Here is a 27304-nt window from a genome sequence, read left to right as displayed (position 1 = left end):
AAGTCTGACTCGAACGGTAGATGAAGAGAAAATTTTGAAATTTTCATCAGCCAGTTCGTTGAAGGCATACCATAAGAATGTCGAGCCACATATAATGAATAACCGAAAAGGTAACATTTTACCTATGCTACGTCGCGTCAAAAAAATGACATTATATCTGGAAAGACGTTGAGATCATTGAGTTTGTTAAGCAAATATCGTAGACGAAATAATACGATTGAATTCATTAGCGTTGGCGGTTTTTGTTCAACTTGTTCAACTTATATTTATTCACATCGGCGATGTTTGAGTATAACGTTATATGATTCAAAAAAGAAAAGAAAAATGCAGACACAATGTCTGATAGAATGTAATTTGGCACTGTAGTTGTGTGGGGTTGAATGTGGCATACAAATTGAATCACGCTGGTTAATGTCAACATGGTTTTTCCACCTTAAAAACTGCATTCAAAGTTTGGGTATAACGGTTTTTTTGCGGGTGTTCGATTAAGATTTAACTGTTATAATAGCACATTAGAAATTAGAATCACGTATTCACAACATGAGGTTTCAAGATCGTACTTGTAGATTAGTACACCAATTTTTTTCAAAAATTTCCCACTTTCTTCCAACTTTTTTTTTCAACTTTCCTATATTTCAAAAAATGTTTTGAAAATTTTGAAGAATAGCGAAAAAGTGTAGAAGAAATGGAAAAAGGTTTTGCCAAAAATTTTCAATTTATTCCCTACGGTGCGCTTAAATGGATTTCAATTAGGCATGTGGACGCAAATTTTTAGATTTTCGGATAATATTAATCACCTCGAAGTTCATCGAGTGCAGCGGAATCCCGGGCACCAAGACTATAGTTTGATTGTTGGAGAACTGATTGGCTTTGTAATCGGTTGTTGTTGGAATGCTAGAAGCAATGGCACGAAAAGTTGGTTCCGTGGGTGTAAGGGAAGCAAACTTAAAAATTACGATTTTCAATTTATTCCCTACGGTGCGCTTAAATGGATTTCAATTAGGCGTGTGGACGCAAATTTTTAGATTTTCGGATAATATTAATCACCTCGAAGTTCATCGGGTGCAGCGGAATCCCGGGCACCAAGACTATAGTTTGATTGTTGGAGAACTGATTGGCTTTGTAATCGGTAGTTGTTGGAATGCTAGAAGCAATGACACAAAAAGTTGGTTCCGTGGGTGCAAGGGCAGCAAGCTTAAAAATTACGATTTTCGGAAGGTCGTCTCCCATAAGTAATAGGAATGGTATTAGATCGTTCTCATAGATGGATATGTCAGCTACTCATCACACAAAAGAAATTTTTGAAATTGATATGCATGAGCGCTCACAATAATAGTCCAAAGGTGATGAGGCGGTAATTTGTATGAATATAACATACAAAGAGGTTATCATTCAAGCACATCGTGCCCCAACAGAAGATGCTCCATTTGTTTCAGAGATGTGGTAGCATTGTTTAACGTTTACAAAATTATGGATTGTCTTTTGTTTATTTCTGCTTATCAGCTTGGTGAAATAGTTATTTAAAAATCTGTCCTGCACAGTGCAGCTACGTAAAAAACGTTTCCGTACCAATTAATAGTTATTTATTGTGGACGCGCAAATTAATAGTATATTACCATGTTGTAGCTGTGTAGCATGTGTAGCTGTATTATATTTTACAGTACACGCGAGAGTGTGTTGGTGCAAACGCGCCAAGTAATATTCATTTCCAAGATAATTATTTTCCATTCACACTCTAGCACTTACAGTAAGGACTAATCCGAATTTATAAGTTGTAAGTCAGGTGGTAATAAGTTATAAGTCAACCACCTATAATGTGAAAGTTTTAAGTTTATAGGTCAAAAGTATGAAAATTGAAGGTTATAGAGATGGGACAATGGTGGATCATGTAGAGCAATTAAACTTTAGGAACCAACCCACAGTGACATAAATAATCCCAAAAATTTTGAAAACAACCCACAAAAACGTATAAAATCCATTAATATCTTGAAATTCTTTTTCTGAGGAGAGGTAGAAGCGACAGAGGAGGAACCAATTTTACAATACACTTCCTAGCTCGACCTTAGAAATACAGCTCATGTAAAAGATCCGGGAAAAACCATCGAAAAATGATGGTCCTGACTCAGACTCTGTCTTCTGGAGGAAGAGCTACGAAAAAAGTTTGGTCAGCAAGTTTATTCCTAAAAGAATTACAAAGAGCTAAATATTTTCTTTCGTTGACCATTTTTAACTCTTCTCCGCCCGAGAACTTCAAGATTCTGATGGATTTTGCACGTTTTTCGTAGGTCGTCTTATAAATATTTGGGATCATTGATGTCACTGTAGGTTGGTTCCTAAAGTTTATTTGTCCAACATGATCCAACATTGTCCCATCTCTATAAATTTCGACTTTCATACTTTTGACCTATAAACTTATCACGTTAACAGAGGGCGAAACGGGACGAAAATTCTGCTTTCAATACATGAATTCTGGAAATAACTATTGGTCCATTCACTTAGATTCCAATGTCGGAAAAAGAAGAGCATCGCCGACATTTTGGCTGTGTCGTGCGAAACTATTTTCTCAAAGTGTTTAACATTTTAATTGAAACTAACATTTTCCGCATAAAATACTTGCAACTCACTTGACGATAAAACTGATTGTAGAGACTGAATTTTTCCCAGTTAAAAAGAATAATCTTCTTCAGTTTCCCATTTTTATTAGCCCCGTACGAAGTACGAAGGGGCTTATAGGATTACGATGCCGTGTGTAATTGATGGAATTCGAAGCAGACGGTAAGGGCAAAGTGTTTGCCTATGTTCATAGATGACGAATCCGCAATAAAAATTTGGGCCGTCTGTCCGTCTGTCCGTCTGTCCGTCACGTCGATATCTTGAGTAAATCAAATCCGATTTCAAAAATTTTTTTTTCCCTGAAAGATAGTCGAAATAGTGAGGCTAAGTTCGAAGATGGGCATATTCGGGTCGGCCCTTCGTGAGTTAGGGCCACCTAAGTGATTTAAGGTCTTTTGGTGATATTTATGGCAAAATAAACGATGGAAATGTAAATGACACGGCAAATGATAGGTAATGTTGATACCGATCCAGGGAAAAAAAGTTTATTAAAATCGGGTGAATGCGTGAGTTAGGGCCCTAGAAGTGAAAAGCTACTAGGGCCCTATGTGTATTTTACATAGAACTCGAGTAAATTTCATTCGTTTTTCGTAATTTTTGTGTCATTTGGAAGGTAATCGAACGCCGATAAAAAGTGGTTGAAAAAAAATTAAATTTGGGTCCTTGGACTAAGGCCACTACTAGGGCCCTATGTGTATTTTACATTGAACTCGAGTAAATTTCATTCGTTTTTCGTAATTTTTGTGTCATTTGGAAGGTAATCAGAGGCCGAATTGAATGTTGTTGAAAAAAAAATTAAATTTGGGTCCTCGGACTAAGGCCGGTACTAGGGCCCTATGTGTATTTTACATAGAATTCGAGCAAATTTCATCCGTTTTTCGTATTTTTTGTTTCATTTGGAAGGTAATCAAAGGCCGAATAGAATGTTGTTGAAAAAAAATTAAATTTGGGTCCTTGGACTAAGGCCACTACTAGGGCCCTATGTGTATTTTACATTGAACTCGAGTAAATTTCATTCGTTTTTCGAATCTTTTGTGTCATTTGGAAGGTAATCAAAGGCCGAATAGAATGTTGTTGAAAAAAAATTAAATTTGGGTCCTCGGACTAAGGCCGCTACTAGGGCCCTATGTGTATTTTACATATAACTCGAGCAAATTTCATCCGTTTTTCGTAATTTTTGTTTCATTTGGAAGGTAATCAAAGGCCGAATAGAATGTTGTTGAAAAAAAAAAAATTTGGGTCCTCGGACTAAGGCCGCTACTAGGGAACTATGTGTATTTTACATATAACTCGAGCAAATTTCATACGTTTTTCGTATTTTTTGTTTCATTTGGAAGGTAATCAAAGGCCGAATAGAATGTAGTTGAAAAAAAATTAAATTTGGGTCCTCGGACTAAGGCCGCTACTAGGGCCCTATGTGTATTTTACATACAACTCGAGTAAATTTCATCCGTTTTTCGTAATTTTTGTTTCATTTGGAAGGTAATCAAAGGCCGAATAGAATGTAGTTGAAAAAAAAAATTAAATTTGGGTCCTCGGACTAAGACCGGTACTAGGGCCCTATGTGTATTTATACTCAATAATTTAAAATTTTGGGGCTATTTGAAATTTTTGTTTTATTTGAAAGGAACGTCGTACGGGGCTTCGTAATTGCGCTATGCGCAATTTGTAAGATGTACACATTACATAATAATTTTACTTTAACTACTTTAACCGGCGCATAGGCTTACGGTCAAAGTAGGGTGACAGACGCACTAGGGTCACGCACGCAATAGATATACGGGTTTGTACGGGGCTCAGTCGCAGCAAACGCTCCGACTGTTCTGATGGCTCGTTTTTTTATTTTTTTTTTTGTTTCCCCTCTCACCCTCCTCTTTTGGCAAAGGATTTCCGTTTTAAATATCAATACAGTAAATTTTCTTTCATTCCAAAAATGTGTACAGTTAAATCTGTTCAGATGCTATTGCCACAGTATGTTCATTTGTGTTCATACCACATTTTCGATGTGCAAGTAAAACTAAATGTACAAAATAGAAAAGGCGAGATGAATATCTGGGTATAAATCCATTCACATGCTTTTAAAGTCACATATAAATTTCGTTATGTTTTTATTATAAAATGTATTGAAAACCTTGTTAATTGAATAAGATATTCAATTTAGATAGGACATATTCATATGCTGCTGCTGAGTTGAAGTACGTTTTGTTATATTGTAAATGCATTCAGTTTTCGAAACTCCACTTCATCCTCCACTCTCTCTTTGCACAGAATGTATCTATATCTTTTAGTGCTTTTCACATCCTTTGAGGGATATACAATATTATATTGTGTATGAAGAGCAGCTTTTGTATTATTTGGCATAAGAAACATGGAATAACTCTGTATACCTCCGTTTACAATGTTGATAGAGGAGTAGAGATCACAGGTTTTTGGGTTGTTAAAGGATTTTTCTTTATTTCTAAGCGATACTTCCTCTTCTTCATCATTTTTTTTTGCTTCTCTCCAAAAAGGTTATCTGTATACTATATGTACACCTACCTCTCATTCTCATTTTCTGTGGAAATAACTAAAGAACTACGACTACAATAGAAAAAAAGAAGAAGAAGAAACGCTGTCAACGATGTTTTGATAGAGAAAAATTCAAATCAAAAATGGTAATCCAATAAGGTTTATGCCATCGCGAATCCTTGTGTACATATTATGCACAAAGGCATATCTCTCTCTATACTAACTTATATCAAGAAAATAATAATTCGAATGTTTGCATTACCTACACAGACTTTATTATTTTCTCAAAACGAATCGTTTTTCTGTTCCATTCAATTCAATTTAATTTGATATAAAAGGTGTATAAATCAGGCCTGGTGCTTTTATTCGCAGTATAATATATTCTGTACCGAAAGTTATAGGAAGTACTTTTTCATTCCTATATTTTAAACATTCACACGTTAACAAGTGGGTAAGCAAAATGACCACCTGTCAGATATTTTTGAATGAATATTTTACGTGGCTGGGGTGTTTATTAGGGTAAATTCAAGTGGAAAATAGAAAAGCTCAACCTTTTATATAATTTATTTAGTGAAGTATGAATGTGTGTACGAATGTGGGAAATGAGTATGTGTTTATTTTTGTTTTTTTTTTTGTTTGTGGCACTTTTATTCATTTTATAATTGCTAATTGCAGCTGAATTATAATCTGCGTCACGTGTTAACTGAAATTAAATTGTAGAATGAGAAAGCTCGAACGGAAGAACTGCACTTTTAGTGGGAAATAAAATCTTAAACACAATCCTATGGAAATGTTAAGCTTTATGCAGACACGAAGGATTAAAAACTTTTATTGAGTCACAGAAACTTCTGATAATTGCTGATGAAACGATGCGAAAGTTTTATTTCATTTCGTTTATGATTCGCTTAATGTGTACATGGAAGAGAGTATGAGTAAATTTACAGAGATCATCTTTTATTGAAATGAACAGTGAAAAATACGAACAGATTAATCAAACCAACAAATAAAGAAAAATGGTTTGCGGTTTGAATTTTCATTCGGATTTTGCATTTTTTTTAAATGGCCTTTTTTATTAAAGGAAAATGCGCAAAAAAAGACTGCTCACAATAATGACGCAGCCAGTAAAAAAGCGATCTTTTCTAAAATTAAATTTACAATAAATAAAAATCATCTATCCTGCTTTTCCCTAATGTGCCCAAAATACAGGCAGCGTTTCCACGTTGGATAGCGATTGAAATTCGTTGCAAAAGATAGTCCTTTGATCTAACCTCACCAGTTGCCTTTTTCATTAATGATCCCAATTTGTCCACAAATTTCTTCGTTTCAGGACCCATGCAACCTAATGTCTCGAAAGCAAGCGGAGTGAATAAATAATTTTGCTTTAATTTCATATAATGATTATGTTTATGCCTCTCCGCTCTGTCAGCAATTGACCGTGCTTTCTTTGATGAATCGGTAATATAGGATGCAGCCATTGTATCTCTCACAGTTACATCCCACAACAATGATCTACCATGACTCCATGGTATCAAAGTCACTCCATCAGGTCTTTTACCATCATCTCGTGAGATACCAGGTGGCTGTATTATGTTAGGAATACCTGCACTAGAAAAACCATGAGAGAAAATCATATTCATACTGTCATGTCTAGCGAATTTTCCTTCTGCACATTTAGCACATGATAGACCATGTAAACCATCCTTTGCAACAATCTCACCACAAACACATTTATGTTCTTCGCATAATTGAGAACCTAGTCGAAGACCAACAGCAATTCTAGAGGTGTTATTATCCAGTAACAATCCCAATTGACTCGATGGAACCACCTGCAGCCACTTTGAAGATTCTTTAGTCGATGACGCAAGTAGTCTGGCACGAGTCTTAAGATCACCAGATTCGAACATCTCATTAAATTGATGCTTGATCTTAGGTAGGTCCCAATTTCTTTGTTCTTTTCTCAATACCTCATTTTCTGGAATAAATTCAATTGGAATTTCAGAAATAAATTTTAAAATTTCTTCATCAATAATTTCTAGACCAAACTTCTGAAGTATCATGTTAGATAAATTTGATGAAGAATAAATAGAAGACAAATACGCTGGTACTGCTAGCTCCTCAACTCTTCGAACACCCAAACCCCCAAATGACAACGGAAAAGAAGCCTGATCCCACGATGAACCTTCTACTCTAGTATTCGTAATAGCTTCTAATGTTGATCGAAAAATTTCGTCAACAGCCTTAAGACTATCCGACAACAAATAAGCTTCAGAAGCACGCAACAAATAACTGAATCTACAACTACTCAAAGACTTCCTGAACACACACAAAGCAGGATGAACATCCATCAATCTCAACCTGTCACACATCAACTTAATCTCTTGCATCTTTGACGAAAACATCCTTTTTAGACCAGACTCAAATATCGGGGCACCTAACATCTCTAGAGACGACTCATCAACCTTTTTAATACCTGGCAACAAGGCCGATATCTCAGCATACATACAAGCCTCTTCATCAGGAGTCGCATTAATGAAGAAAACCTCACACTTCTTGGCATTCAACCGTAGCCCTGAAACCTCATAAAACGACAAAACATTCTGAATATCAACTAGAATTGTTGATAATTCATCACCATCATCTTAATACCAACCATTAAACCTAGACAAAAGAGAATGAGTCATCTTCATAATTCCTATACAAAAACCTGGCGGACCTAATGGATCTCCTTGTTGAAATCCTCTCTGCGACAAAAAAGGGTCGTCAAGAAAATAAAGATTCGAATGAAGCCTATACGCTTGCTGCAACAAAGGCAGCAACTCAGGACAAATGTCCTCCACTTCACCTAACATAAACTTCCTGAAAAGCATGTCAAAAGCATTCTCAAAATCAAACTTGACTAAAGCCATCGGCTTACCATGCCTAGCCTTACAAAACCTACGTACCGAATGAACCAAAGCCTCAGCACCTCCTCTTACACCGAAACCAAACTGAACGGGTTTCAACTTTTCTACTAACACATCTCTAACCTTAAAATTCGAAATCTTTCCTGCCATGCGCCTCCAAACAAGGCCAACTGCTATCGGCCGCACATCGCTCTCTTCCTTATTAAGAGCAGTTAAAGAAGCACCAAAAAAAACTTTTGACACATCATTCTGCACTTTACCTGACCGAACAACATCCATCAATGAACAAATCGCCTTCAATAAACGATTTGCTGAATCGCCACAAGTAAAAGATATAAGATCTTTCAAATGTCTAGGCCGCATTCCCCCAATTCCTCCGGACGAGCTCAAAGGAAAACTCCTAATTGCACGAACAACTTCATTCACCGTAGTGAGATCTATATCGACATCTACCTCCACCTTCTCAAAAACGTCACCACTGCTTAGCCTGCAACTTAACTGCTGTCTCAACTGTTTGAGGGGCTACCGACTCACTAGAACACAAAACTCTAACCGAACCCTTAATATCGCCCTCGCTCACCTTCCTGGTCGCAGTCTTAACTACAATACTATCTCTATCAACAGCCTCTTTCAAACTAAACGGAACCCCTCTAGTTTCCAAAACAACCATCAAGGCTTCATTCAAGTCTACACAATCCTTAAACAACCTAACGTTTGACCTAATCTGATTCACCCCATCTTTCCCTTTGGATTTACTACTAAGAACGATATACGGGAAAGCAATTAATCTCATCCACGATCGAACATCGTTCTTCATTACCAAAGTTTCAATAGCTTCAGTAAGCTCCTGACAAACAACAGTTCTAACCGACTTCTGTATGATACGAGTCAGCGGAACCGACAACCTACACTGATTAAGAAGCCGCCCAAAGTCACCCAAGACACCAGAAATATCTCGTTCTACAACAGAGTTGCTCCCCTGCGAACAAGCGTCAGCCTTTACAACACGCTTATGCACCTTCATATCAATCTTTAGTCCTCGGCTATTCTTCGCCAAAAAACCACAGACCTCACATGAAACTCTGTCACCAGAACTTTCCCTTAAAAAAACCTCCGAGGGACTGTCCTTCACCTTATCTTTACACTTCCTACCAAGACGCTGCCTACCCGACCTTTCACTACTACATTCAGCAACACCTAAACCACACAACCCACGGCACCGTTCGGCTAAGCAATACAGAGATCGGTTATTTCATTGCGTTTGTCGCTATTACCCAATGAGATATGATTGTAATGTATTAAAAGATTGAGAATTCTTATCTTTTTTCTTTGGTGTTTTGAGCTTTCAATTCGAATCGAAAAAATAAGTGATCAAATGTTTTTCGAAGTATTTGCGTCAACTCAGCTTGCAGAAAATCCGTTGACGGTATGCTCGCTCATTTAAAGTTCCCGGTTTTTCGAAGGGAAACAGCCAGATACGTCGACTGTTTTGAGACCCAATATTTAAAAAAATATGAATTTTACGTTGTTTACCTCTGTTTTGCGTGCCCACCTAACTTTCTAGCTACTCAATGGAAGGTGCTGCAAAACAGCGAAGGCATTTTGGAGTCAAGTTCCCGAAAAAGTGATTTTGTTTTGTTTTGTTTTGCTTATTTTTCACTAGTTATTCAAGCATATATCTGAATGTTTCTGCTCAAAAATCGTGTGTGATACATGAAATGAAAGGTATTTACGAGATAATTCCGATACAAATTTTTTGTGAAAATCGGGTTTGTCGATTAGTAGCTATTCGCGAGAATGCAAGCAAAATAACGTGTTTTGCGGTAGTTTTTCAAACACATTTCATGATGTTTAGATTCAAAAATGGTATGCGATATGTCAAACATGACAAAATATTTAATTTTTAAGAAAATCGGCTTTGTACTTACGACAAACGTAGCTATTGGTGAGAAATCAAGAAAAACTGCATATTTTCCTACTTTTCCCGTTTTCCCGCATCTCCCTAGTTTTTCTTTAGATTCTGCGATTTGTATCATTCGGCAGCACAAGCACAGATGCGGATTTACTGACCTTAATATTCATTCAGCATAAATGGCACTATTGGTCAACCTGACATTACCATACAAAACTTCATTCTTGAACACGATTAATCGTTTCAGAACTAAAATTTTCCCAATCGATTTTATTGCATTGAAAAATCCAAACTTCCTGAACAAGAAGGATCGTTGTGTACCAAATATTCATCATATTGTAGTTTTACGTCGTTCGAAAAATGCTTGAGAGCACTTATATCTGTCAATTATAGGAGCACACTGAATGGCATAATTCATGTTCTGTTTATATTTGAATTACCTATTAAACTTACTTCAATTCTTATCTTATATATGCGAAGTGTATTGCGTTGCTCATGAGAACTATCTCGTGTCTGGAATTATCATAAAGTTCGCTGAAAACATTTTTGATACGTGCTTGTACCTATTAAATGGCTGTCGACTGTAATTTGCTTTCGTGACTCAAGTTTTGAAATAATTATGCCAGCACTTTTTTCATACTTATTTTAAATTCAATATCAAGTGTATGCGTTCGGAATACAAATTTTCTATTCTCTGATGCGAAAGCTCCGGTGTGTACGTTTCTAACACTTTTCAAAAGGTTTTGTACATTTTGCAAATGATTTAAAATGGAAAATGCTATATGCTGTACTAGTGGTGACTAGAGTGACTGTTATATATTGTAAACTAACATTTTTGTTTTTAAAATTCCACTTTTCCCTCAAATTTCATTTACATATCAAAGAATGTAAAGTAGATGGATGGAAGGAGCAAAAAAAAAAACACAAAGAAAATTACCTAGTCCTAGGTATGGAAAATTACCACAGAGTTAAAAAAAAAACTCCTGACGCAATGTTTAAAGCCATTCTTCCTGTGAATTTTCCAAAGTTATGGGATTCGTAGATATACGTTAGTGTGAACATGGACAAAAGATCCAGTTTTCACATAGTTTAGTAACATAAGAAAATGCTCTCACGGTGCGTTTTTGCATGAAAAATTATTGTCGCAGCTTAGGAAACTGCGTGATTACTCAATACTCATCCCTGTATGTAAATCTATACTTCGTGAAAAATCGCTAGTTCATCTGGTCGTATGTGGTTTTGTTTTGTTAAAAGAGTTATTTGCTCCCGTACATGTATTCATTACAACATTATAACATCAGCTGAAGCAACTCCTTAAGTTTTGTCCAAAATGTTGGTTAAATAACTTTCAAAACGACTGAATCGCCTGAATCGCTATATGATTGTACGTGAGTTTCGAAAATCAAATCCTTAGCCGATTCCCTAATAAGGTAACTGTGGAATTAAATTTTACTTAATAACTAGATAAAAACTGACTGCCATAGTACCGTTCCAGATGCTGTTCCAGCTGTAGAGCCCCCGGAAAGAAGGAAAAAATCTGCATTTTGGCACCAACTTTTTTTCCAACACTTCTGTGGGCTTGCAGCACAAAAGTACTGGGTTCATTTATATGTGGAACGATAGTGGGTGAGGCTACAACACCCTATACTCAGTTCCGTGGAACATCGAAGCTGCAGAGAAGGCGGACTCTCCGAACATTCACTACATTTTGAGTCATAACTCTCGTGGATCTACTCGCACCAAGCGGTGTGTATACTCAACCTGTGGGTCTTTCCAAGGCCGACATTCGTATAACATTACAAAAATTTAAAATAATTTTTTCTTGAGTTATTGTCGAAAAACTGTTTTCGGTACCCTCTGACATGTTTTCACTTTTGAACGCTTTTCACAGAAAACAATTTTTTTTAGAAAAAGTGAAAGATACGTGTTTCCTAGAATTGAAAGGCGAATCCAACGAGCTATCACTCATTAAAATCGGAGACCGCTTGTTCCCCAATCACCTGAAGATTTGGCGATATCACTCTTAAGTTCCGAAAATCGTAAGTTTACGACAAAAGAAACTCCCACTATTTGCATGCCTTCAGCCTTCATATGAGCTTTATGTAAATATTGAAATATTATAGGCTGTACAATATGGGCATGGTCAGGTTCGGACGTTCGAATAAATAAATAAATAAATAAAGTTGTAGACAAAACATAGCTAACGCCGACCCGTACGAAACACCTATTCGTATCAAAAGCCTTTACTGTGAAACTCTTCATTTCTTTTACTTCATTCTCTACTGAAAAGCTATTCGCCCTTTAAAATCACTTACATTATCTTTCTTTGCCTTGTTAGCATATACAAATAAATTGCCGGAGGCAATATAGACAGCCCCGTACGAAGTCAACTTTCATAAATTCCTATTTAAACAGCTATATACCGCTATATTTACCTATATTTTCCTATAAATAAACATTTCACAGATGAATATGCTATTATATAGCTCTATATGCCTGTATATAGCTCAATATAGGTGAATATAGATATATATAGATGTCCGTATATGGAATCCCTGAAACCCCACACACTTAACACATTATTTCCATGTTAACAGAAACACTCTAAGTATCATTTTTCCCAAGATATTTCTATTTTACTAAAATCCAATATGGCCACCGGCAGCCATTTTGTTAGAAGACCGGAAATTTTACCGACGCTTTACATTCGTTAATACCTTTTAAACAAAAAAAAATTCATGAAATTCGGTCAAAATTTACTCGAGATATTGACAAAATACTCCACGTTCACTGTACGGCCGAGTAGCCAGATAAGAGCTCACTCCAAGAGACCTAGCTCACGCTCCGGAGAACATAATTTCAAAAACTTTTTTTTCCCTGATTGGTACGGTCAATACCTATCTAATAATGCTAAAACAGACGAAATATGTTGAAATGTGGCCGACCTACAAGCAAAAACTGCTTGCCGCCCTGTGCCTGTTTCACACCAAGGGGTCTAACTCACGAGTCGGTCATCCGATTTCCATAAACTTTTTTTTTGTCGATCGGTATTGTAAATACCTTTTATTTGACGTATCAGTTACAAGTGTAACGTTTGAATGTCCGGAGATATCTTCGAAAAACCGTAAAGCACTTATTGGGCCACAGCTCGGGAGGGGTCGATCCAAAATCACTCATCTTCGAACTTAGCCTGTCTTTTGACATTACCAAACAGGAAAAAAAAGAATTTTCGAAATCGGAAGCGTTTTACTCAAGTTATCGTGCAGACGGACAGACGGACAGACGGACATTTTTTTTTCACTGATTTGGCATCTCTAGACAACCACAATAGGTTTCCCCTTACTCAGGAAGTCCAATTCGACGTGTTACGGATGTATGCGTAAACGCATAAGACCCCAGTACTTCGTACGGGTCTAAAAAAAGGTTGCATCATCTGCAGTAAAAACAAAAATTAATTTCGATGATTCGACTAAATAATCGAAAACACTGCAGAACAAAAACCGTACAAAAATCCATACCGGATCATTATATTTAAAACTTACTTTTATTATCGACGAAATTGATGTTCTGTAGAGGTAATAATTTTCATTTATTTTAATATTTTAATCAGCATTGTTCGTTCGTATTACCTCTAATCGTGTATGACATTGATATGGTCCAGATTATAACTTAAATATTTTACGGAACATTTTTTATTTAAATCGGTAAGTGGATGTGGAAATGGTCGGAAAATATATAGTTTCTACAGAAAAAAGGCCGAACGATAATTTTTCCAGGCAGTTATAACTGAAGGACTTATCGGACGAATAGGCTGAATGTCGTAATTTCAGAGACAATTAATTCTTTGGCATTTTCTTATAATGGCATAATAATCACCCACCCACATGCTCCTGGTAGTAATAAAACCGCATGTAGAACCAGCTGGTTTGCTCAGCTGAAACTTTAACTTACATTAGTGACTTAGTGACAAAGACTTTTATATGGCTTATTCTAGCGTTACCTTCAATACATTCTCAGAATTCTACGAAATTCAACAAAATTTCGTTTCTTTTTTCTCTTACAATTCTGTGGAATTTCGTAAATTCCGTCCCCTATCCACATCGATACCACATTTAACAACTTACTTTCTTCTAGATCTTAATATTCGAGCGGCTAGATTTCAGTTGTTGAAAGCGTGAATTGTTGTGTACATAAAACTTGATAGACAAATGAATGGGAGACTTTGCGATACTTCATGAGCGACATTACAAGAAAAGTGAAATTTGACATGTTTTCTGATTTGGGAGTTGACGTGGTTTGTAGTTGATCACACAAGAATTTCGTTGAAAAAATGAAAATGTAGATTTTGATTCATTTCTAAAATAATGTGAATTCGGGGTATATTTTTACTTTTTCCTAGCCTTCGCACACAAACTGTGAGATTCATCAGGGATGACAAATAACTAATGAGACCAACTATCCGTTTTCCTAATTGGTGTAAAAGGGAAGGGTTACTATGAATTTGGCTTTCTCGCATGAAATCTGTTATGTTCGGAATTATTGCTCAAAATTAATCCTTCATCGGTGTTCATTAACGTTTTGTAACTTTGTTGGTTTGCCAGTCCTTCTTTAATTTTTCTCAGACTCTTTTATGATTATTTTTCCGTTGTTCCAGTCAATTTCATGATTTCTGTTTCTGGAGACATGTCTGTCAACTGCCGCACTGACTTCTTGTATTCTCTTCTTCTTACGTTTCTTTCATGGTCTTCTTTTCTTTTCTCGAAACGAAAGGTTTCACCAATGTAAATGTTTTGGCATGTATCACAGGGAATGGAATAGGCTCCAGCTTGATTCATTGCTTCCTTATCTTTAAGACTTCGGGTCATGTTTACAATTTTTATCCCTGGTGTGAAAGCAACTTTCCATTTCATTTTCCGACGTAAATAGCCTCAACCTTTGTTCGAGATATGTTTCTTTTGTAAGCGAGTGTCACCCAATACTCTTCTAATTCATCCTCATTCTCGTCTTCATTAATTAAGATTGATACCATAAACCTGTTCCAAAATTGAAAAACCATCTTTTTTCCTACGTTTAAGTTATTTGTGGCAGTTTTAACAAATAATCTGCTTAAAAAAGTAAAAAAAAGTTTTTTTGACCAAAAAAATTTCATTTAAAATGGCTCAAATTTAACACGAAAATGGCAGCAGGCCGCTATGTTTGGGAAAATCTAAGAGTGGTTTCTTTGGGAAAGTGGTGGCGAATTAAATACTAAATAATACTCCAAAAAGAAATTTTCATTTTCAGAACAAAATTTTGAAGATATTTAAATTTAACCTTTAAATTAAAACTACCCCTGAAGAAAAATTGGAAAATCTGTGGAAAATCGGAAAATTTTGGAAAATTTTAGGATCTTGAAAAAAAGCTTGGATTTTCCTCTTTCATTTGAGCTATATATCACTACGATAGGTGAAGAAATCAGTTCACAATAATTCATTAAAGTTGCCTATGCACAGAAAACTTTGAAAGGGGTGGAGGGGTTAAGGGTGGGTTTTTTAAGAGCTAGTAATTGTTTTTAAAATCTACGTTTCAACATTAATCACTGGTCCAAAGCACACAATTCTACTATAATTTGCACTATTTAGACCCGTACGAAGTACTGGGGTCTTATAGGTTTACGCATACGTTTGTAACACGTCGAATTGGACTCCCTGAGTAAGGGGAAACCTATTGTGGTTGTCCAGAGATGCCAAATCAGCAAGAAAAAAAATGTCCGTCTGTCCGTCCGTCCGTCCGTCTGTCTGTCTGCACGATAACTTGAGTAAAACGCATCCGATTTTGAAAATTCTTTTTTTCCCCGTTTGGTAATGTCAAAAGACAGGCTAAATTCGAATATGAGTGATTTTGGATCGACCCCTCCTGAGCTGGGGCCCAATAAGTGCTTTACGGTTTTTCGAAGATATCTCCGGACATTTAAACGCTATACTCGTAAATGATACATCGAATGAAAGATATTTACAATACCGATCGACAAAAAAAAAGTTTATGGAAATCGGATGACCGACTCGTGAGTTAGACCCCTTGGTGTGGAACAGGCACAGGGCGGCAAGCAGTTTTTGCTTGTAGGTCGGCCAAATTTGAACATATTTCGTTCGTTTTAGCTTCATTAGATAGGTATTGACCGTACCAATCAGGGAAAAAAAAGTTTATGAAATTATGTTCTCCGGAGCGTGAGCTAGGTCTCTTGGAGTGAGCTCTTATCTGGCTACTCGGCCGTACAGTGAACGTGGAGTATTTTGTCAATATCTCGAGTAAATTTTGACCGAATTTCATGAAATTTTTTTGTTTGAAAGGTATTAACGAATGTAAAGCGTCGGTACTATTTCCGGTCTCCTAACAAAATGTCTGCCGGCGGCCATATTGGATTTTATTAAAAGTGATATAAAGTGGGAAAAATGATGCTTAGAGAGTTTCTGTTAACATGGAAATAATGTGTTAAGTGTAAGGGGTTTCAGGGATTCCATATATGGACATCTATATATACCTATATACAGCTATATTGAGCTATATACAGGCATATAGAGCTATATAATAGCATATTCCTCTGTGAAATGTTTATTTATAGGAAAATATAGGTAAATATAGCGGTATATAGCTGTTTAAATAGGAATTTATGAAATTTGTCTTCGTACGGGGCTGTCTATATTGCCTCCGGCAATTTAATTGTATATGATAACAAGGCAAAGAGTGGATAATGTAAGTGATTTTAAAGGGAGAATAGTTTTTCAGCAGAGAAGAAAATGAAGTAAGAGAAATGAAGAGTTTCACATTAAAGGCTTTTGATACGAATAGGTGTTTCGTACGGGTCGGCGTTAGCTATGTTTTTATGCTATGGACCCGCACTATATTAGAATCTGGTTGTTGAAGTGTTTGCAGTTTGATTTGGTTTTCAGTTTTTGATTTTATGAATTTTTGTTTGGCACGAATGAAATTCAGAAAATAGAAATCTAGATTTTCATTTTGTTCATCGAAATTCTTATGGAATCAACTACAAACCTCAATAACGCCCAAATCAGAAAAACCTGTCGAATTTCAATTTCCCCTCCTTGTAATAAGGAATAAAATTGACAAAAATTTTCAAACTTTTCCACATTTATTTTTCCCAATTTTTAGAATATTTTGGGAAAAAATTTTTAATCAAAAATAAGCCCTGTCAGGAAGCATGACAAAATTACACCATCATAAGCAGTAAAATTCCATGTAATCGCCATAGTTGCTATATACCAAATGTATTGTCCCTTTATCACTGTCTTAAATGAATTGACTGCATGTTTATCATAATGTGTGATATGGCAAGGTTAGACAAGTTAACATAGGTAAAGCACGCGGCCAATTCGTTTGTCGTTTGCCAGACTACTAACCCATAAGCGTAAACATCTCTTCGTGCACAATTTAACCTATGTGTAGTTCAAAATCGTACGTTTGTTGTTTTTTTTTGCCCCATTTTCATCACAAACTTGAAGGGAGAAAATTCTATTTTTTTCTATCTCTCCCAAAAATTATTTCGAATTCAATTTCAATAAAACATTCGGATACATCCCATGTTCTCCTACACACATTATACGGCGTTATACGTTCACATAAAATATTATTCACAATTTTACATAGATAGAAGTATTCAAATGTAACATTTCTTGTTTTTTTTTTTGGTCGACTATGGCATGGCAATTTCATTATTACCTTACCGAACGTATTAAACCCGGTTTTATGACCCGATAATAAATATTGAAATTTCTTTTCCACATTTTAAACTAAATGGAAAACATTTATTTCAATATTCACTTAGGTACATTTCCAATATATCGATTAAGTAAATTAATGGACTTTCAATATTTATGCACTAAGTTATGCAACATGCATTTACAACGCCAATACGTTTTCCATTTTGTAAATGTGCAAAATCGCTTGGCTGGAAATGATTAATGGGCTTGTGTGTTAGGTATAAATGCTCAAGCCTTCAATGTTATGTGTTTTGTGTTGTACATCTGAACATACCAACAACCGGCAACACTATTTTCTCTCCGCCACCATTCACTTCCATTTTACAGAGAAAACATGAAATATAACAACTAGGTACACCATATATACACATATATTCCGTCGATCTGCTACACTAAACACCCAATAGTACAATGTCTGAAATTTCGGAAAATCTGCACTGCATACCTAGCTTAAGTAATTGTTTGAGCTTTATTTGATACGTTGAAAAATTTTCATGTACCCGAATACCGATACCGATGAGGGAAATGAATTTTCATTATATTCACCATCATTGAACGGGAACAGGAATGAACGTGTAGAATACAATATAAAAAAAAATCTCCATGCCCCGCTCTACAAAAGAATGAAAAATGTTTGCGATAATTAAATGTTACGAATTTGCGACAGCTCGATTAATTATTTATTGAAACGATTTCGATCAAATTTTCTGCGGTTGATGTAATGGACTTGTTGAGAGAGAGAGAGAGAGAGTGGGTGGATTGTACGGATATCTAAGTATATATAAATGCCGAATGCAACAATCCTCTTAACTCAAATATATTTCAAATTTCCATTAATTATTTAGATTAAGTGACAAAGCAATCAACTCAGGCATAAATGTGTTTATGCAGAGAAAATCTATCTACCACGTGTGTGTGTGTGTTTGTGTGTGGATGGGTGCACGGATGTAATGTATGTATAATATGTAAACCAAACGGTCCAAACTTAAAATAAAGTATAGATAATATTTCATTGGAGACCTGACATATCCAAAGGATTGTCACCTCACTCAGATGGTAATTTGATTTCACATAATATCTCGCATTATATAACATCAATTTGATGGACTACACTACAAATGCATTATGCAAGTCTTGTGTCAAACATACAGGCAATTAACACTTAGAGAGAACATTTTGATTAGTGTACGTCAAATGGATTAAGTGTGTAAAGTAAATGTTATATAGGGCTTATTAGACGCAATCGACAGCCAGACTAACCGTATATAGAACAATATGTGAGTTCATTCGGTTGGATATTTGCAACTATTTTGGGAGATCATAAAATGTAATTTTGGCGAAAATGATGGGTATAATTAGGTGACACCCTTTTCCGTGAATATTTACATCAAAATGCAAAGCAGTGACATTCTTCGATATGTGAAAATATTTCGTTGCAACTGATATTTAATCATGTCCGGAGCGATAGCGGAGGACTTGACGCAGTCTAACTTCCAAAAAAAAGAACGAAGAAAATTTGTTGAGACGCGGCAACTATATATAGGCGAGAATTTAAGTTTCTTTACTTTGGCCTGTATCACCACAAATCCTATTCTATCTTATTCGCGCTTCAAATACGAGCAAAACGAGCTATCACTCGACTATGTAGCTTTAAAATTACCGGAGATACATCGTTTTGAAATTGGCCACTTTTCATACTAAATACACCAAATTGACTTTTCCCAAACAATCAAAATCTTTCAACTTACTCTGTATGTATCTATCTATCTATCTATCGATGGACGATCTCGGAAACTAGTCAGCCAATTTCCATGAAATTTTGCAGGAACCTCAGGGTGGGCATAAAAATGAAAATGTGATACGCCATTACCCCAGAAAAAACCAGAATTTTGTTTTATTGGCCTCGAAGTGGTTTCTGAGTGCGGTTTTCGAGGGTCGGGAACGCGTTTTCGGCTGTAGCTTAGCTGTATTGAAACCTACAGAGGCGTGCGACCCATCAAATGAAAGGTATTCGTAACACGATTCAAACAAAAAAATAATTAAAAAAATCGGGGCAGATTCGTTTGAGCTAGAGTGATTAGAGTGACCAAATTTTGAGCTACTCGAGCGTAGGATGAAAGGACTAATATTTTTTGGGTTATGAGAGATAGAGAATTACTTTCTTCGGCAAAGTCTCAGAGTTTTACGAGTAGAACAGAGGGGCATATGTGAAAAATGTCGAAAGTTGGAAATGGGTGGGTCAATTATGTTTTTAGAGGTATTTCTTGAATGGTGGCAGATAGAGGGTTACTTTCTTCGGCAAAGTCTCAGAGTTTTACGAGTAGAAAAGAAGGGCATTTGTGAAAAATGTCGAAAGTTGGAAATGGGTGGGTCAATTGGGGTTTTAGAGATATTTCTTGAATGGTGGCAGATAGAGAATTACTTTCTTCGTCAAATTTTCAAATTTCGTCAAATTTTCGAATTTCGTCAAATTTTCGAATTTCGTCAAATTTTCGAATTTCGTCAAATTTTCGAATTTCGTCAAATTTTCGAATTTCGTCAAATTTTCGAATTTCGTTAAATTTCGTCAAATTTTCAAATTTCGTCAAATTTTCGATTTTTGTCAATTTTCGAATTTCGTTAAATTTTCAAATTTCGTCAAATTTTCGATTTTTGTCAAATTTTCGAATTTCGTTAAATTTTCAAATTTCGCCAAATTTTCGAATTTCGCCAAATTTTCGATTTTCGTCAAATTTTCGAATTTCGTCAAATTTTCAAATTTCGCCAAATTTCCGAATTTCTGTTATAAACTGTTATAAAAAGCAGTGTTCTAAAACTTCTAAAACGACTGATATCCCAACAAAAATCTCTTCGAGAAAAGTGTGACGCAGTCTTTGAAGTACAATTTCTAAAATGAATGATATCGCTAGAGTTGACGCTTTCAGCTTCGTTAAGCAAAAATTAAATTTTACACCCAATTTTAGTTCAAACAAGCTGGCTTAGTTTTTCTCATCATCTGCCAAATAATTTTTACCAAAAAAAATTTGACTGGAAACAACCAAAATTTTACCAAAAAAATCTGCGTCGCATGTGGCAGATAAATTTTCTTGCTGGTCTGTTCCTGAACATTTGCCACTTTGCGACGCAGATTTTTTTGGTAAAATTTTGGTTGATTCCAGTCAAATTTTTTTTGGTAAAAATTATTTGGCAGATGATGATAAAACCTAAGCCAGCTTGTTTGAACTAAAATTGGGTGTAAAATTTAATTTTTGCTTAACGAAGCTGAAAGCGTCAACTCTAGCGATATCATTCATTTTAGAAATTGTACTTCAAAGACTGCGTCACACTTTTCTCGAAGAGATTTTTGTTGGGATTAGAATTTAGTAACTAAAATTCCATTGTATGCAAAGTCTTAGGGTGTAGCGCCAGGGATGACAAGAGAAATGAGGACTAAAATTATTTAAAAATTTCAAGTTAGTCAAGCCACGATTTATAGCCAGAGCTCATCATCGTACTCGCTAACAGAATACAAGGGTCATGCTTTTTTTTCATCGAATACACAACAGTCTGCTATACAGCACTTGTATAGACTGTTATGAAGAGAGAGTGTTCACGGCCAGCGATTTTTTAACAGTTAAGTTTAACTTATCGATGGTAAATCGATAGAAATTACACCCAGAAAAAGAAGATTGAGACAATACTCCCGGGTATGTGTAAACTTTCTCGGAGAAGTGTAATATACTTCGCTGACGTATATGATACATGGGCACTGTTTTCTATACGTGAGACGTATTGAAAACGTAGTTACGTATAGATCATTGTCAATGTCGTTTGAGATGTCAAATGAGCTGTCATTTTCACAAAGCTAACCAAAATGTTACAAAAATTTATATGGAGCTGTCATTGTTTGAGGTTAGCTTTGTGAAATTGACAACTCATTTGACACTATTTTGAGAGAAGAACAGTTATTTGACACTGATCTATTTCGGTTGTCACATTTAAATATTCATTGCATGGCTAGCTTAAATATAAAAATCATTTTTATTAAGGTGGTGAAAGTGCCTTTGGAATTTACATGTAAATTACAGCTTGGTCAGTCAAAATGTAGAATAGTGTTTGTAGAATACAAGAAAATAAGGTGTGAGAGAGTATTGATAGCACACATCAAAGAAGAAATACGAACCATTTTTGTACGTGCTGGACTTTCCGTAAATCTGGACAACTATTTTGATCAACATATTTTACTGGTATAATAACACTTCAGCATGAAAAATGTCTTAATGTCGCAAATGAAGCAGGCGATTGCCTAGTGTAGAAATACTTTATAAATCCTTGTTTTTTGTTTTTTTTTTATTAAAAAATGAGTCGTTTAAACATTTGAACAGGGCTTGGTAACAAAATCAAAAATGTAACAATAAACTCTGTTCTAAGTTAGTGTGACCTGACATATTCTCATTTAATTAGCCTAACCATTTGAATTTATATTTTATTATTTACATTCGAATATGATTCTCCGCGCTCTACACCGTGTATCCATTCCACACTATTCATTTATATATACAAATTCCACAGAAAATCATTTACTTTTCGGTTCATTAAATTTCACAATTTGCCGCTTTAAATTTGTTGATGCAATACGGAAAAGTTGTTATACCAGTCTAAAATAAATGAAAAGGACATGACTGCAGTTGCATTTAAACAATATTATGTATGTGCGAGTATGTTTAGCTTCAATTTTATTTAAAGTGTTCAATGAAGAATTTTCGAAATGCTAATCAGTCAAAAAACCCTAAAGGGTGAAGGTGACGCAAGTCCTTGTGTCCACTTACAAAAATAACTGATATCGCTGAGGGTGACGCATTGTGTACGCTAAAGTTTTATCAACAAAAAATTGTCAAAAAAATTTGTGAAAGAAAATTTTACAACAAGAAATTTGCGTCACATGTGGTAGATGATTCGGTTTTCTTCCGTTTAAATTCTTTCAGTACATTTTTTAACCATTTAACCACCAAACAATAGGTTCCTTAACATCTGCCACTTATAAAATATTCTTTAACACATTTTTTGGGTCAATTTTTCGTTGAAAAAACTTTTGCGTTGGACGCACAAAGCGTCACCCACAGCAATATCAGGTATTTTGTAAGTAAGATAAAGGACTTGCGTCAAATTCACCGATTAATGGTTCTTTGACTATCAATACTTTTGTAAGTATGTCATTTCGAAAACATCAAAAAACTTTATGGAAATTAATAAATTCTAGAGAAATCAATCTGAATCCCAAAATCTAGGAACCAATCTTGGAACATCTCACGGTGGCGGGACATTTCCACACCGTCAATATCGTCAGGAACGATATTATCGTTTTTTTGGACGATGCTATCGTCTAAAAAACGATACTATCGTCCAAAAAAACGATATTATCGCCCAAAAAATTTTCATCCAGGACGATAATATCGTCTAAATTGAAAAATTCTAAAATATTGTCTGGACGATAGTATCGTTTTATTGTCGATATTATCGTTCAAAAAACGATATTATCGTTTTCTGGACGATATTACCGTTCTAGAAAATCTAATGGATATTTTCGTTTTCTGTACGATAATATCGTCCTGGGCGATATTATCGTTTTCTTAAACGATAATATCGTCCAGGACGATACTATCGTTTAAAAAAACGATAATATCGCACAGGACGATATTATCGTTTAGTTTTGGGTGGTAATATTGTCCAGGACTCAATTTTACTCAGAGGTGCAGCAAGAACCGAATTCTCTTCCAAAATATCAAAAAACAATTGTCAGAGGAAATCACCTACACATCAGTGTTTAAACAAGGCGTTTAGTTCGTCCCTAAATAATTCATCTTTTTACGTAATGAATACCAACTTAGATTGTACATAAAAAGCGTTTTAACACGCCGAGTGATCCGGCCCATTACCCCGGAGCGAAGCGGAGGGCCGCAATGCGAGCCGGGCGCCGGAACGGTGTCGGAACTTAAAAGTTAATTTTTTTTTCTCGCATCGTCTCATAATTAGTCTGTGTAATTTTTCTATTATAAAATTTAAATTTACGGAACCAAATGAACCAATTTTTAATATATATTTGCCGTCCATAAAAAGGTGTTTATCTACAAGATTTTGTGTTTCGTCTTCAACAACCATCCAGAACGATAATATCGCCCAGGACGATATTATCGTCTAGAATTTTTATTTTAAATAAATTAAAAGCGATATTATCGTCCTGGACGATATTATCGTCTCAAATTTAAAAAAATAAATTAATTAAAAACGATATTATCGTCCCAAAAATTATCGACCAGGACGATAATATCGTCCAAATAACGATAAATTTGTTCAGAAAAAGAAAATGACGATAATATCGTCCAGCGGATATTTTCATCCAGGACGATATTATCGTCAAAAAAACGATATTATGGTTTTTTGAACGATAATATCGTTTTTTAGACGATAGTATCATCAAAAAAACGATAGTATCGTCCAAAAAAAAACGATATTATCGTTTAAAAACCTACACATATCGTTCCTGACGATATTGACCGTGTAGTTATGTCGCCTCATCGTCATCCCAAAATTTAGAAATCAACTTTGGAGCACCGCACTCATGTCGAAAATAACACAAATCCATCGAAAAATCCGATGGAAGTTAGGAAGTGCCAGAGGAATCATCTGGAATCATCTGTCATCCCATATTTAAGGAACCGACCTAGTGGAAGTTTATACTTAATGATCCCAGGAATTTCCAACAAGAAACACATCCCAAAACAACAAACACCATTCACCACATTACCATCCATATCATACACCGAAATATACAACACACACGCACTCACACACACACACTCACACCAATTAGCCTTTTTACAGCATTTGTATGGAGCCTTTGGGGAGCTACACCTCCCAAGATGTGGTTTTTTTCCAACTTTTGAAAATTATATTCTTATTTTTGGGCCAATCAAAATTTCACGAAAGTCTATAGAAACGTTTAGGAGTTGCTGGATTCCTAAACTGACTAACTAATGTAGGCGATTTCAGTTACCCGAAAAAACGTGCTTATTTTCATAGAAAAACCAAAACTTTGAAGTTTAATATCTCAACCAAATCGTAACCTACTTTAACGTGTGATAGCTCGTTGAACTCGTATGGATGCCTAGATATCTAAATATGTCATTGGAGTTAAGGCCCGTCATTGGGAAATGACAGGACAGTTTCCCGAAAATGTATGGAAAATTTTATCACAAAAATTCACCGAAAAAATTCGAAGAAACTCACCTCTTATGCTTTCCATTGTATTCGGGCATAGTCTCTTATGGTCGCCGAGGCATATTTGAACACTAAAACACTTTCTACTCGATGCAAAAACAATTTTTTTTTTGTTTTGTCGCGACAAAAACACAGAAAATATTTCGACACAATTGTGACACTCCCCTACTATAAGTACTAGAATCAATGTTTGCTGTGTTCACTTCGGCGGTAAAATATTTTCATTCAAAAAAGTGTCGGACGTTTAAAAACAATCATCAAACGGTTGACAAAGGGTAGCGTATACAGTTAATAATGCTCATCGACCGTTTTTTAAAGCTTTACGAGAGCTCAGCGGACATTCTTTCAACGATGGGAGAGCATTTATTAAAAATGTGGCCTCTCGTAAGACTGCGCTGAACGTAAATAAATGTTCGTTCCTCTTTAGTAAGCTAAGAAGACTTCGCGAAGTCTAATTATGCCACCTCTTTGAATAAAAATATCGGCTGAGTTCTAATAATTCTCCGCTGAGCTCTAATAACTCTTCGCTGAGCTTTAACAAACCTCCGTTGAGCTTTAACAAACCTCCGCTGAGCTCTAATAATTCTCCGCTAGGCTTCAGGAAGTGTCCGTTAGGCCTAAGGAAGTTGCAGGAAGGCTTAATGTAGCGAATCGGACACTCGGCGGAGATCTGCCAAAGCTAAGTGGAGTCTTATTAAATCATAGAAACAATTATTAGGCATCCGCTGTTGCTTATTGAGTGTTCGCTTAGCTTCATTGCCTTACTACAACGTGCTAAGGTCTGACGGACTCTTACTGAAGCCTAGCGGAGAATTATTCGACCTCAGCCGATATTTTTGTTCAAAGAGGGCGCATAATTAGACTCAGCGAAGTCTTGTTAGCTTACTAAAGAAGTGGGAGAGGTTACAATTTTAATAAATGTCTACCATCGTTGAAGTGTCGGACACTTTTTTGAATGAAAATATTTTACCGCCGAAGTGAACACAGCAAACATTCATTCTAGTCCTTAAAATAGCGGAGTGTCACAGTTGTGTCGAAATATTTTCTGTGTTTTTGTCGCGACAAAACAAAAAACAAAATTTTGTTTTTGCATCGAGTAATAAGTGTTTTAGTGTTCAAATATGCCTTGGGGACCTAAAGAGACGGTGCACGAATACAATGGAAAGCATCATGGGTGAGTTTCTTTGAATCTTTTCGGTGAATTTTTGTGATAAAATTTTTCATAGATTTTCGGGAAACTGTCCTGTCATTTCCCAATGACGGGCCTTAAGAGATGGAAGTTAAAAGGTTGCTGTAAATATGCTCCGCCGACGAATTTTTTTTTAAACATATTTGATAGTAGACTTGCGTCACGCCCACTTACTAATGATTCGAAACAGAATTATGTTTCTAAATGTAGTGTTGCATACATTCAACCGGAACTAGAATGCATTTCAAAATCGCAATATTAAAACAAATATTTCGAGGGCTTTCAGCCTTTTCCGGGCTTTTGTTTATCATCATCATCATCATCATCCTCACGTAAATTTCGCGTGGAAACATAGTGTGTCCAAGTATAGTTATTAACGAAATCCGTCTCACTGTTCGCGTTTTCACTTCACTCCGATATATTCGTGCTTTTTTTCGGTTTCACTGAGTGTTAAATTCTATTTTCTACGACTTCAGGAGGTTTTTCTTGACAGTTTTTAGCCCCGTACGAAGTACAAAGGGGCTTATAGGATTACGATGCCGTGTGTAATTGATGGAATTCGAAGCAGACGGTAAGGGCAAAGTGTTTGCCTATGTTCATAGATGACGAATCTGCAATAAAAATTTTGTCTGTCTGTCTGTCCGTCTGTCCGTCTGTCACGTCGATATCTTGAGTAAATCAAATCCGATTTCAAAAATTTTTTTTCCCTGAAAGATAGTCGAAATAGTGAGGCTAAGTTCGAAGATGGGCATATTCGGGTCGGCCCTTCGTGAGTTAGGGCCACCTAAGTGATTTAAGGTCTTTTGGTGATATTTATGGCAAAATAAACGATGGAAATGTAAATGACACGGCAAATGATAGGTATTGTCAATACCAATCCAGGAAAAAAAAGTTTTTTAAAATCGGGTGAGTGGACCGTGAGTTAGGGCCTTAGAAGTGAAATGCTACTAGGGCCCTATGTGTATTTTACATAGAACTCGAGTAAATTTCATTCGTTTTTCGTAATTTTTGTTTGATTTGGAAGGTAATCGAATGCCGAATAGAATGTTGTTGAAAAAAAATTAAATTTGGGTCCTTGGCCTAAGGCCGCTACTAGGGCCCTATGTGTATTTCACATATAACTCGAGTATATTTCATCCGTTTTTCGTAATTTTTGTTTCATTTG

The sequence above is a fragment of the Bradysia coprophila genome, assembly GCF_014529535.1.
Source record: "Bradysia coprophila strain Holo2 chromosome X unlocalized genomic scaffold, BU_Bcop_v1 contig_128, whole genome shotgun sequence".
In the NCBI taxonomy this organism is placed as follows: domain Eukaryota; kingdom Metazoa; phylum Arthropoda; class Insecta; order Diptera; family Sciaridae; genus Bradysia; species Bradysia coprophila.
Note: the sequence above shows the minus strand (reverse complement) of the source record.